This window comes from Lactuca serriola, chromosome 8, assembly GCF_051521515.1.
Source record: "Lactuca serriola cultivar US96UC23 chromosome 8, Lser_US96UC23_V15, whole genome shotgun sequence".
In the NCBI taxonomy this organism is placed as follows: domain Eukaryota; kingdom Viridiplantae; phylum Streptophyta; class Magnoliopsida; order Asterales; family Asteraceae; genus Lactuca; species Lactuca serriola.
The window spans coordinates 28,607,695-28,621,372 of record NC_136415.1 but is presented as its reverse complement, the minus strand read 5'-3'; the positions used below and the strand labels follow the sequence as shown (position 1 = coordinate 28,621,372).

The following is a 13,678-nucleotide window of genomic DNA, read 5'->3' as shown; positions in this document are numbered from 1 at the left end:
AATAACATCTAAAACATATCAAAAATAGTATAAATTTAATTTGTCGTATGCAATTCATAAAAATAAAAATATATATAATTAAATTTATAAATGTACTGATCATCATTCTTCGATGGCTAAAATCTCTTGCGAGGCTTGTAATAGATGAACATTATGGATAATGTGGAAATGAATCGGCGATATCATTTCTCAAAGGAGTAACTATTGTGTTAATTTTTATCATTATTGCCCTATCACTTAAGAAAATTTTATAACTCTGATACGTGGGGTGATCTTCGTGAAAGTACTCAATATGGAAATGATTTAAGGACAATACACGTCCAACCAAATTCATGTTCAAAACTATTCGCCTCAAACATTGCGGGACGATGGCGATTATTTTGTCTCTCTGGATATGTAATAAGTAATATATTAACAATTATGTAAATTATAAATAGAACATTAGACAAAAGAAAATGACATATTTATTTTATTGTATTCGTACTTATGTTACGATCAATCAACAAAATCAAAACTATGTTATTTTCAATGCCGTCCCACACATATAAAACTCGAACAACTAATATGCTCCACCATATATAAACGCTTCTCAATGTCGAAAAATCACCAACAATAGTTTGACCATTCATTACTAATAAATTGCATGTTAGTATGTAATATAATAAGTTTTTGTTTTGTATGATAATTTGTAAATAAACAAATATATTTATAAATATTGTTTTTTTGTTCTTTTTGAATGAAATGTATTAAATATTTATATAAAATTATCATAATTAATTTAATGTGATAATAAAAAAAATCATTTTTAAAAATTCTACATTATATTTGTTATATCTGCGTCTTTAATTGTACGGAAATAAACCAAACATATTTTATATTTAATTAATTGATACATAAGTTTAGAAACACATAAGTCACTTATATGCAGGGCAAATTAACCTTTCTTTTTCTAACCCTAAACGAAACATACCATCTATGTCACTCTTTCTCTCACCGACAGATCATCCGTTAACAATTCTCTCATCACCAATGACCTACGACCAAACGATCAAGAGATCCGGCGACCTCCGATGCCCTCTTTCACACCCAAATACTTTCCGCACGCTAATATTCTCCCAACAAATGCCGCAACCACCACCACCAGAAAACTGCCACCGACTCCTCATCTCTACCCCTCTCTCTTATATGGATCTGCACAACAATCACACCACCAAGGTATGTTGATACTGGATCTGGTCATAAACACAAAGTGAAGGATACGCAATCAATGTTTGGGAGGGAAAACAGTTGGATTATGTTGACGCTGTGCGAGTGCGTATTTGTTTTGCTTCTCTTGCTGTGACAACGTCTAATTATGGATTCTTTACCTCTAATTACTTCTGTTCTGACTGCATCCTCTATCTCTTTCTTTCAACCATATATATAAAAGCCCTCAACTAAGCAATTTTTGTATATTTTTCAGGTAAATCCAGGAGAAGCCAACTGAGTTTTTTTTTACTCAAAATCGCTTCTTCTTCACACATATGCGTTTATTTACTGATGATGGTTCTTTACACTGTTCTGAGATAAGGTACATGTATCCAGTTATTTAATTTTACATGAATTTTACCCATATTAAGTTGTCTCAGCTGCTGATGAATTGATGTTCATTCAATGCATATCGTGTGTTTACACACCCTTCGATTATCTTTGTTCTATTTTACTGTGATTGTTGGCTTTATTTATCATTCTATTAATAGAAATTAATAATTTTTTTATACCTTTGAAGGATTATGTGTAGTTGGTAAATCAAAAAATAGATGTTTAAATATTATAGGTATTATATAAACTGAATATTATTTACTTCAAGTACCCAAGGTTTAAATATTATATAAACCGAATAATATATAATGATAATTATAGCTTTTCCATGGCCATTATAGAATATTTTTATTTAATGTGACATATTTTAAATAATGTGAATTATAGCAACTTAGTTTCATGTTAATTTCATTCTTAGCATTCAACTTTCAATTTAATATCGATTATAACATTTTACTTTCATTTGTTTTTCAATTATAGCATTCGACTTTCAAGATAATGTCATTTATAGCATTCTACTTTCCAAAATAGTCTTCTTTGAACTATGGTTTCGAAATGAGTTTTTTTTATCTATATTTTTTAAATGTAACCTTTCTTAAATGAACAAAATACCAATAGTTTTTATATATTCAACTTTCTGGAATCATTAAATTATAACATTCTATTATGTAAAATTCTATTTTTTAGAATTTTGAACATAGACCGGAATTTTTAAAAAAGTTCTTTTATAGCATTCTATTTTTTATGAATCGACAACATGTAAGTAAAATATTGACTGATTTCACACTTTATGATGCTAAATACTTTTGTTAAATAACATTTAATCAGACTTTGTCTTTTTTTTTTTTATAAAAAAACTTTTTATTAAATGGCTCACCATTTTAGTAATTAAAAAAAAATATAAAGGGAGGAAACAGATGATTTGACTGATATCAAATAATAAATATAAAAAACATATAAAATAATCATGGTGTTTCGAAAAGACAAATGAAAGTATTAAATACAGTTTTTTTTACTTACATTATATTAGATACAGTTTTTTGACTTACGTTATATTAGATAAAAGTTTTTTACAATATTATGTTATATTAAGATAAAGTTTTTTTTATTTACCTGTAACACGAAACAAACACACACCATTATATTAGATACTATTTTTTGACTTGCATTATATTAGATAAAGTTTTTTTTACAATATTATATTATATTATGATAATTTTTTTTGAGTTACCTGATTGAGACCTAAAATTTATTATTTTCTGCATGAATATAAGCTGGATTGCTAGTTGCTTCAAGATCTGAAAACACAAAACACAAACATACACACCATTATATTAGATACAGTTTTTTGACATACATTATATTAGATAAAGTTTTTTACAATATTATGTTATATTAAGATAAAGTTTTTTTTGATTTACCTTATTGCGACCTGAAATTTATTATTTTCAGCAGGAATATAAGCTGGATTGCAAGCTGCTTCAGAATCTATATACACAAAACACACACACAAACACACCATTATATTAGATACAGTTTTCTAGACTTACATTATATTATATAAAGTTTTTTGACTTACCTGTGTTTTTTTATGCAACCGGAAGATGATATGGTGATTGTCGCTGGTTGATTCGGTGGTGTAGTGATGGCTGATTCATAAGGTATTATTGGCTGTTTCGTGTCCTGTAGACACAAAAAAAGACAAAAAAAATCAATTAATGAGACTGAATTTGGGTATACTTTTCAATTTTTTACTCTTTTATTAAAGAGGGAGATAGAGAGTGAGTTTGTGTATGTATGTAAACACATACAACACACACACACACACCATTAATCGCATACATTTCCATTTTCTATATGAAAAAAACACACACCTTTAATCAAGTTTTGTATTTTTCTGTAGGAATAGAGAAATAGATTTGATAAAGTAGGGTTTTAGATGGTTGATATAAATAAGTAGGTAGAGATACCGGAAATAATAACAAAATTTTGATTCAAATTGTGTTTGACATTCTGATAAGATCAACTTATTGTTATTCTAACCCACAATTTATTGTCATGTTTTTAATATTTTCCTATAAATTAGGTTTTGACAGTTTCATTCATCTTGATTGAATTGTTACTTTACTTATTTTTATATACTAAATATTGACCGGATTAGATTTCAAAGCATAATCTCATTGTACATGATGCAATAAAGGCTTGTACCTCTTAAATTTCAGCCTTTGACCAAAGATGTATATTAAGGTATAATATATATATATATATATATATATATATATATATATATATATATATATATATATATATATACACACACACACACACACACATTGATGTCTTATGCAACTTCAAAGGATCCAAATTAGTCGTGTGTAATAAATATGATTTCCTCTTACAGGAAATTCTTGAGTATTCTATATAACTAGATTATAGCCCGCGTTAAACGCGGGAAACGCATAAAAACATATAATCGTTTATAGATATTACATAATGATTATTAAAAAAATATATGGTTATTGTATTATTGAAATATGTAGAAAATACATTGAAAACGATAAATATCTATAATCATTGAAGGACGTCTTTGTAGACAACATTTTTTTTGTTTTATTAGTTGAACGACCTTCCTCGTCTCATATAGTTATGATATTGTTAAATAATGATAAACATTTTAATTAGACGTTCCTTCCATAATAATGTTACTTAATTTAAACATATATTGACAACCAATATACCATTTTTTCTATTGTATTAAATATTAACAACTATTTCATTTATTTAAATAAAGTTATATAATATAATAAATAGAATGTTAAATGTTATATGAATTTAATTTTAGTATATCATCAATGGACATTCTTTTCTAAATCATGATTGTTTATTTTAAATTGATTATGAATATAAGTGCTAGCTTTTATGTTTGTTCTTATTTATTTGGTGTTTACAAGTGTAACATCCCGAAATTCAGGTTCAACCATTTAACCCTTCTTCTTTTCCAAGTTGTCATGTTAGGTCCCTTTATGTTGATGCTAGGCTTGTGAGTATGCTGGGCGTACTAAGGAGCACGCTACGCGTACTCGCGCGCTTATTTTGTACGCGGATTCATCCGGGTACGCCCAAGGTTACGCCGGGCATAACCGACCTAGATGCAAAACCCTAATATGACTTGAGGGCTATAAAAGGAATGAGATGGCCTTGTCCCTCAGCCACAATCTCACAGAAAGAAACCCTAAGAGAGTATTCCCTTCGTCCCTAGCTTGTGTGTGAGTGTTCTAAGCTTCAAAGTGCCATTTCAAGGTGGTGAAAGAGAAGAGGAGGCCATTGTTGGAGCTAGAAGTTGGTGGTCAAGAGTAGATCTGAGGTCTACAGAGGTTGGAGCTTCTTCCTGAGGTATAAAGGTTAGAACTTGCCTTGTTATTTGTGTTGTGTGCTTCTTGGACCAAATTCTAGGGTTTTTGGTCCCAAGATGGAGACTTTATGAGCAAATAGTCTCCATTGGCCTAGATCTATCATATTTCAGGACTATAAAAGTTGTATGTTCATAAAAATGCAATCTTGGACGTAAATGTTGAGCCATGCATGAGATCTTGACTTTTGGAGGAGAAAGGAAAGGTGTTAGAAGGTGTGGGAACCTTTATAGCCATGCAAAGGCTTAAAGGTTTCAACTTTATGGATTAAGAGGCATTAGAATGGCCAGATCTGGAATGTGAGATTATGTCTTAACTGTTTAAGACCTAAAATGAAGAAAGTAAGAAACTGGGATTTACGCAGGGCGTAATCCCAGTACAAGGGTACTACTTACTGTTGACTTTTAGGGTTTTGGTCAACATGTGGACTTTTGAGTCAGGGAGGGGTAAAATGGTCTTTTACCCTTCTATGGGATTGTAGAAAGGGATGTGGTATAGCCTTGAGAGCCGTTAATGATTTGGAATGCTTACTTGTTGTGATTAGGCGAGGCTAGGTCGTTGTTTTGAGATTCAGAGATATCGAGCATGTGAGTTACTAGACATCATACGAGGTGAGTCTTCTCACAATACTGTACCTGGAAGGGTACCTATGTGTGACCGGAAGGTCTGGTATGCTATGAGATATATGCATTGTATGCTATGAGTTTCCTGTTTTGTATATGCTATGTATGTGATATGTATGTTATGCTTGATATGGGCCGGAAGGCATTATGATATGGGCCAGAAGGCATTAGGATGTGGACCGGAAGGTCAAGGAGTTATGGACCGAAAGGTCGACACGGGTAGGACCGGAAGGTTTACCGGGTTGGGACGGAAGTCCCCTGAGACTTATGGACCGGAAGGTCGTGTGGAGTATGGCCTGGAAAGGCGTATGTGTGTAAGTGATATATTGGGGAACTCACTAAGCTTCTTGCTTACAATGTTTATGTGTAATGTGTTTCGGGTACTAGTGAGGACCGTGGGAAGGCGCTGACATGACTCGTACACACACACAGACGGATTTGGATATGTTTGATCTTGGGATTTGATATGTTTTGTATTATGACCCTGTTACATTGGATTTTATGGTTTGTCTTGAATGAAATTACGTTTTAAAGAAATGAAAAATTGTTTTGAAAATTTACGTCGTTACAACAAGAACTTTGCATTAGTTTTGGCGCAACTTTGAATAATTTTAGTATATAATCAATGTAATTTGGTATATCTTTCAATTATATAAAATATCAAATAATGACATTTCATTACTGTTATGATAATTTAGTTTATATATATATATATATATATATATATATATATATATATATATATATATATATATATATATATATATATATATATAATGTATTTTTACTAATCTTAACGATTTTATTTTTTCTCATAACCGTAACGCTTTTACTAATTGAACTTTTTACAAATCTCCTAATATCTTATAATTTTTATCTTACTTTATAATTTTTTATAACTATGTTATTTTCAAGATTGACTGCCTTAATATATATATATATATATATATATATATATATATATATATATATATATATATATATATATATATATATATTTCAGTCTATTCAATTTTATATTTCATTGTACAACATCATCGTTTGTATGTATTTTAAACTTTCACTTTAAAAATGCTTAATGTTTACACCTTGATATTAATTTTTTTAGTAAACGCGTGTAATAATTATAGAATATATATCTCATTTTAATTAACATTACTTCCTTCATTATATCAAATTCCTCATTAAGTGGATATATTTTTTGAAAGTAATAATTATAATGGGCAACATTATCTAAGACATAAATGCTTGATATAATTTTGGAGAAAAAATCAGGATCATTAAAAAATTTATAATGAAAATACAAATTAAATTTGGTGAAATTATGGATGAAATTACAAGAGAAAATTATTTTGGAGGGAGTTGTATTTTGTAACGTATAATAATATTCCAAAATTCGAAATATGTATATTTCTTGTGTAAATTTATAAATTTTATTGTTACTATATAAAGATAAAAAGTAGGTTGATATGATATACAAACACATAATAATTTCAATGATATTTTAAAATCATGCCAAAATTAACCGGATTCTTATGACATAAAAATTAAAAAAAAATCATAATTATCTCTAATATATAAAAGTAACATTTTCGTAATTAATGTCAGTTCCCAAGATAGTTAATTTATGATTTGTTAAAGATATGCAATATCTTTTCCTATTTATTTGAAAAACTTCAGAAAAGTAGTTAACCGATTTAATGTAATTTGTGACAAAGAAAATCAAAATATATAAATACATACATTTGATATAGGAACAAAAGAATAATCGAAACAAATATAAAAAGCGAAATAGGTACTGACTTTATAGTGCACAAAAACGAATGTTTGAAGCAGATAATGGTGATGGAAGTTATAAGTAATAATAATAATGATGTTGTAGGACAATGTTTGAAGAAAAGAGACGATTGAAAATAAGTGAGTTGCGGATTCAAGGATCAATCGGATATGTATGCGATAATTTGAATATGATTTTTTGGTATTAATGATTTCCTAATAAAAATAGATTTTATATTAATGGTTTACTAATATAAACGGATTTATATTAATGGTTGATATTAATGCCTTGATTGAAATGGTTTGTTAGTAATATTATTTTAAAATTGACCATATTAAAATCTTCATAACAGGAAATCAAAATTTAAAATATGGAAAACTTTTATTGCATTTAAATACATTCCATTTCAACGAATGTAAGTTATTGTTTGACGATTGGAAAACATTTAATGGAATTAAATACATTCCATATGGGGAAGATGATGTTAATAATTTGATCTAAGAGTGGAAAAAATAAGATTGAAATCAAATCAAGGGTCCAGATTATTTAAGATGATGTCATAAGGTTTGTATTTTAATAATATTTAGATATTATAAGCCTTTTAATTAAACGTTCATTCCATAATAAGATTACATAATTTAAACATATATTGACAACCAATATACCGTTTTTTCTACTGCATTAAATATTGACAACTATTTCATTTATTCAAATAAAGTTATATAATATAATTTGTAGAATGTTAAATGTTATATGGATATAATTTTAGTATATCATCAATGAAGATTCTTTTCTAAATCATGATTGGTTTATTTTAAATTGATTATGAATATAAGTGGTAGCTTTTATGTTTGTTCTTATTTATTTGGTGTTCACAAGAACTTTGCATTAATTTTGGCGCAACTTTGAATAATTTTAGTATATCATCAATGTAATTTGGTACTATTGTGATAATTTAGTTTGTATATTGTATTTTTACTAATCTTAACGGTCTTATTTTTTCTAATAACTGTAATGCTTTTACTAATTGTACTTTTTACAAATCTCCTAATATCTTATAATTTTTATCTTACTTTATAATTTTTCATAACTATCTTATTTTCAAGATTGATTGCCTTAATAGTTTTTTTTTTTTTTTTTTTTTTTTTTTTTTTTTTTTTTTTTTTTTTTCAATTTTATATTTCATTGTATAACATCATTGTTTGTATTTATTATGAAATTTCACTTTAAAATTGCTTAATGTTTACACATTAATATTAATTTTTTTAATAAACCCGAGTAATAATTATGGAATATATATATATATATATATATATATATATATATATATATATATATATATATATATATATATCATTTTAATTAAGATTTACTTCCTTCATTATATCAAATTCCTCATTAAACGGATATATTTTTGGAAAGTAATAATTATAATGGGGTAGCGTTATCTAAGACGTAAATGCTGTTGGAATAGTGTCTAAGCCCGTAATTATATTTGGTATGTACTTGGCCCGGTTGTGCATGGTCTTTTTGGGTTGCCTTCTCCAAAGCAACTTGACAAGGTAATTTAAGGAGAAAGTGAGAATATTATGGTTTATTAATATATTATAAGAATAATATATTAAAGGAGAAATCATATTTATTTGATTAGTATTAGTCATAAATTAATTAGGAATTAATTTGGTGACTAAAAGAGACTAATTAAATAAAGGGGTATAAACTGTCAAATGCATGATAGTTGAGTTTTGGGCTGGAGAACCTAATGGACTAAGGGGGAACGAAATTATGATGGGGATCCATCATATTTTTGTCCAAGGGCCCTAATCTAGAAGGTTCTATGGGCTGCTTGGTGATTAAGCTGTCCATTAGGGTTTAGGCTGAAACCCTAGCAGCCAACAATATAAATAAGACCTTTAGGGTATTGAAATCGGCTACCACTTGATTCTAAGAGAAACCTAGGCCGATTTCTAGAATCTCTCACCCTCTTTCATGTTGCCTTCTTGCTTGTGGGGTTTGTGAACCATTAGAGGAGTTGCATTTGTGACTCTAAGCTCAAGATCAAGAAGACTACAAGGATTCAAGCTACTTGGAAGAGGTAAACCACTTAGATATGTTTTTCTTATGGTAATTTTAAATTATATATGATAGATCTAGGTTTGTAAGTCTTGGAATCAAAGCATGTACAATAGAGAAACCTAGATCAAAGCATTAGGGTTTGTATGAGTACATAGGAATGTTTCTTATGCATAAAACCCATCAGTGGTATCAAAGCCTTGATTGGTTTCAATTGTACGTGATGCTTAACTGTTTTGTTTGCTAAAAATCGAGTTTTTTTGTCTCTGCCCGACTCAAATCGGCGAGTCAGTATCTCGACTCGGCGAGTTGGCCCTACTCGGCGAGTTTGTGTGCAGACAGAGGGTGTTTCAGGATTTAGTTGCGGTTTTGACTTGGATTTGATGCCTAAATCATTTTTTGAAGTTAAAATCCGAATTTTATATTAATTAAATGATTATGCTAGCCAAAACAATAGATAATTTCAAATCTTTTAAATATTGGTTGTTTATATGATAAATATGGATTATTTAAAATCATTTGGTAATTATCTAATGACTAAAATAAGATTAGGTCAAATATATATAATTATGAAATTAATTGTTTAATTTGAATTATTTGTTATTTGATCCCTTATGTTTTGAAAAGTGCAAAACTTGCCCTCAAGTTTTGAAATTTGAATTTTGTGATTAAAAGTTTAATTTTGAATAATTTAAATTTCAAACCCTTAGAATTTTACAAGTTTAAAATTTAACCCTATACTATTATATATTATTACAAGCTTAATTAATATATATATATATATATATATATATATATATATATATATATGCATAACTTAAAATGCTAGTATTACCGTTAGTAGGCCTCATTCACGAAGCCAATCTATAAGGTGGGTATAAGGTTGCTGCCTATAAAATGACGCTTAATGGGTGTACACTCACACCCACCACTTGCTTGACTGGTGGAGCGTCGTTAGCCGAACAGGATTTGCTAGACAGGTATCACCAGAGCGCGAGGCAAGACCGCTATGAGATCATTACTAACATGATCACCGCTAAGATGGGGAGTGGAGAATCCTTAACCTCTCATTTGCAGAAAATGCAGAGGTATGTTGATCGTCTTCTCAAACTTAATGTTAAGTTTGATGAGGATTTAGATATCGACATAATCCTCCACTCCTTGCCCTCTTCCTACAACCAGTTTAGGATGACCTACCACATGAACAAGGAGGAGGTCTCCTTGAGCAAGCTCCAAGGAATCTTGAGGACTACTGAGAGCAACCTCAAAGACAAACCCATTACACCGTCCCCTGCTGTGGCCGCTCCTTTAATGGCAATAGGTCAAGGAAAGGGTAAAAAGAGGAAGGCTCCATGTAAGAGCCACCATAAGGGGAAGCCCGAAGATGGTTCGTCCTCAAGTGGGACCAAAGCCGGCCCTACTAAACCCTCTTCCGATCCTAAAGAAGCGGAGTGCTTCTATTGTCACCAAAAGGGCCACTGGAAGCGAAGCTGCCCTCAATATCTGCAAGACATAAGAGATGGGAAGATTAAGCCCACCTTTGCAAGTATGTATTCTATTAAATCTAATAACTCATCATTTGCTACTTCATGGGTTCTTGATACAGGGTGTGGTTACCACATTTGTTCTGATATGCAGGGCCTAAAAAGAAGTAGGGAGGTGGAACATGGAAAGATGAACCTGATTATGGGAAACAGAAGATCGTCGTCTGTGACCAAAGTCGGTGTTTATTCTTTAGTGTTGAGTAATGGGTTAGGGATAGATTTAAACAATTGTTGTTATTCGCCAGATATGGCAAGAAACATTATTTCATTTCATGGGTTATTTAGACAAGGTTTCAGATATTCTTTTGATAATAGTAATGGTTCTATTAGCGTTTATTTGAATGGTGTCTTTTATTTCAATGCATTACCTTGTAATGGGATTTATGAATCCGTGATGGTTGTTGATAATTTAGGAAATAATGTTTTGAATATTGATTCGTCTACTAGTCTAGACAAAGCATGCTTGTGGCATTGTCGCATTGACCATGTCAACAAGAAACGCATAACCCAAATCCAAAAGGATGGAGTGTTGGAGTCATTCGACCTTAGGGACGATGACACGTGCGAATCTTGTTTACTTGGGAAGATGACCAAGTCACCCTTTACTGGCACTTGTGAAAGGGGTGAGGGTTTATTGGATCTCATACACACCGATGTGTGTGGGCCCTTTAGATCCACCACAAGGGATGCTTGCCGCTTCTACGTGACTTTTACGGATGATTATAGCAGATATGGATATATCTACTTAATCAAGCAAAAGTCAGAAACTTTTGAAAAGTTCAAAGAGTTTAGGAATGAAGTGGAGAATCAGCTGGGCAGGAAAATCAAGATGCTTCGGTCAGACCGAGGAGGAGAGTACCTAAGTCTTGAATTTCACGACTATCTAAAAGAATGCGAAATTTTTTCACAATTGACGCCTCCGAAGACGCCACAATTGAATGGTGTGACTGAGAGACGTAATCGGACCTTGTTGGACATGGTTCGTTCTATGATGAGTCCGACACCAATAGCTTTCTGGGGGTATGCCTTAGAGACTGCCACCCATATCCTTAACTTAGTTCCCACCAAGAAGGTTACCAAGACGCCTCACAAGATGTGGACAGGGAAGGCTCCCTCGTTGGCACATATTAAGGTTTGGGGTTGCGAGGCTTTCATAAGATGAGAGACTCACGACAAGCTCGAACCTCGTAGTGAGAAGTGTTATTTCATCGGCTATCCGCAAAATCTTTTGGCTATCTTTTCTATAGACCGAGTGACAATGTTGTCTTCGTTGCTAGAAGAGGAGTTTTCCGAGAAAGAGAATTGATAAGCCAAGAAGACAGTGGGAGGCAAATTGAACTTGAAGAGATTCAAGATCAAAGCGATGAAGGAACCTCTGACACTGGCACTCAACTTGAGGAGGAAACTCCTGTTGAACCTGTTGACGAGTCCTTACCTCTTCGACGTTCCACTAGGGCTAGTGTTCCACCCCAGTTGTATGGTTTTCATATTACTACTGAAGGGGATACATTTATTAGTGATAGTACACTAGTAAATTTCGACGAACCTAGCAGCTACAAGGAAGCCATGGCAGGCCCGGAGTCTGCGAAATGGAAAGAGGCGATGGACAACGAGATTCAGTCCATGTACGACAACCAAGTTTGGAATTTAGTTGATAATGTATCGGGTCGTAAGACAGTCGGGTGCAAGTGGATCTTCAAGAAGAAGACGAACATGGATGGGAAAGTGCATACTTATAAAGCACGATTGGTTGCGAAGGGATTTACTCAAACTCCCGGAGTTGACTATGATGAGACCTTCTCGCCAGTTGCGAAGATAAAGTCTATTAGGGTAATGCTTGCAATAGTTGCATTTCATGATTATGAAATATGGCAGATGGACGTGAAAACCGCTTTCCTTAATGGAAAGTTGGCTGAAGATGTTTACATGAATCAGCCAGAGGGTTTTGTCGATGCAAAGCATCCAAATAGAGTATGCAAGCTTGAGAAATCCATTTATGGATTGAAACAAGCGTCTCGCAGATGAAATCTTTGTTTTGACGAGAAGGTTAAAGAGTTTGGCTTTCTGCGAAGCGAAGATGAATCTTGTGTGTATGTCAAAGCCAGTGGGAGTATAGTGAGCTTCCTCGTATTGTATGTCGATGACATATTGCTCATAGGAAACGATGTCCCAACCTTGCAGTAGGTCAAGTCCTGGCTTGGGAAATGTTTCGCTATGAAGGATCTCGGAGAGGTTGCTTATATTCTGTGAATAAGGATAGTAAGAAATAGAGAAAAGAGACTGATAGGACTCAGTCAGGATACATACTTGGATAAGGTACTAAAGCGTTTTAGTATGGAAAATTCCAAGAAAGGGGAGTTGCCAATCCAAAGCAATACCAAGCTAAGTAAGACTCAGAGCCCGAGTACAAAGGCAGAGATAGCTGATATGAGCCGAGTACCTTACGCTTCCGTAGTAGGCTCTATCATGTATGCTATGACTTGTACTCGCCCTGATGTGACCTTTGCTTTGAGCATGGTCAGCAAATATCAGGGGAACTATGGTAGAGTCCATTGGATTGCAGTTAAGAATATTCTTAAGTACCTGCGAAGGACCAAGGAATGGTTTCTAGTCCTCGGTGGGAGTGATGACTTAAGGGTACGAGGGTACAGTGACGCTAGTTTTCAGACG

General features: G+C 32.0%; 1 long non-coding RNA gene across 6 annotated transcripts; it reads left to right on the top strand.

The window, feature by feature from the left end:
• Positions 1-917: 917 nt before the first annotated feature.
• Positions 918-6,170, top strand: LOC145066202 (uncharacterized). Of its 6 annotated transcripts, none has more exons than XR_013688661.1 (5): positions 918-1,215; positions 1,463-1,570; positions 3,186-3,242; positions 4,585-4,982; positions 5,536-6,170. It is a non-coding gene; the product is annotated as an uncharacterized LOC145066202 (long non-coding RNA). The 6 variants fall into 6 exon arrangements; XR_013688657.1 differs by having other exon boundaries at positions 3,037-3,242; XR_013688659.1 differs by having other exon boundaries at positions 3,034-3,242.
• Positions 6,171-13,678: the final 7,508 nt, after the last annotated feature.